The sequence below is a fragment of the Eurypyga helias genome, unplaced genomic scaffold (genome assembly GCF_000690775.1).
Source record: "Eurypyga helias isolate BGI_N326 unplaced genomic scaffold, ASM69077v1 scaffold32796, whole genome shotgun sequence".
Lineage (NCBI taxonomy): Eukaryota > Metazoa > Chordata > Aves > Eurypygiformes > Eurypygidae > Eurypyga > Eurypyga helias.
Genome location: NW_010259049.1, coordinates 1 through 437, shown reverse-complemented (window position 1 = coordinate 437; position 437 = coordinate 1).

Here is a 437-nt window from a genome sequence, read left to right as displayed (position 1 = left end):
ACTGCAGGGACACAGCTCGGCCTGCCGTGGTCCTCTCCGTCCTCCTTTGGCCCCGGGGGAGCTGAGGATTACTCCGCTCTGCCGGCAGCCTGAAACTCTGTGGCTGAGCGAGTGCCTTGGGGTGATGGTGAGCTCCGAAGGACCCTGTTCTTTCTCCGTTCTGCTCCTTTATCATGCGCACGCGTGGGTTTAAAATAAAGCTTCCTCTTCGCCTAACGTGAAATTTGTCATGTCTCCCTCATCCCGCTGGAGGTCACCCTGCGAGCGCCAGTGGGGCTGCGGCGTCCCGCTGGAACTCCGCTCTTGCCGCGTTCCCTGGGGAAGAGGTGACCGGCCGCTCCGCGTTTGGGCCTCTTGGGCCTTGTAAAGGGACCCTGATGCGGGGGGGGAGGTTTTCTTCCTGCCTTCGCCATTTACCTTTAATATCCAAGAAAGGT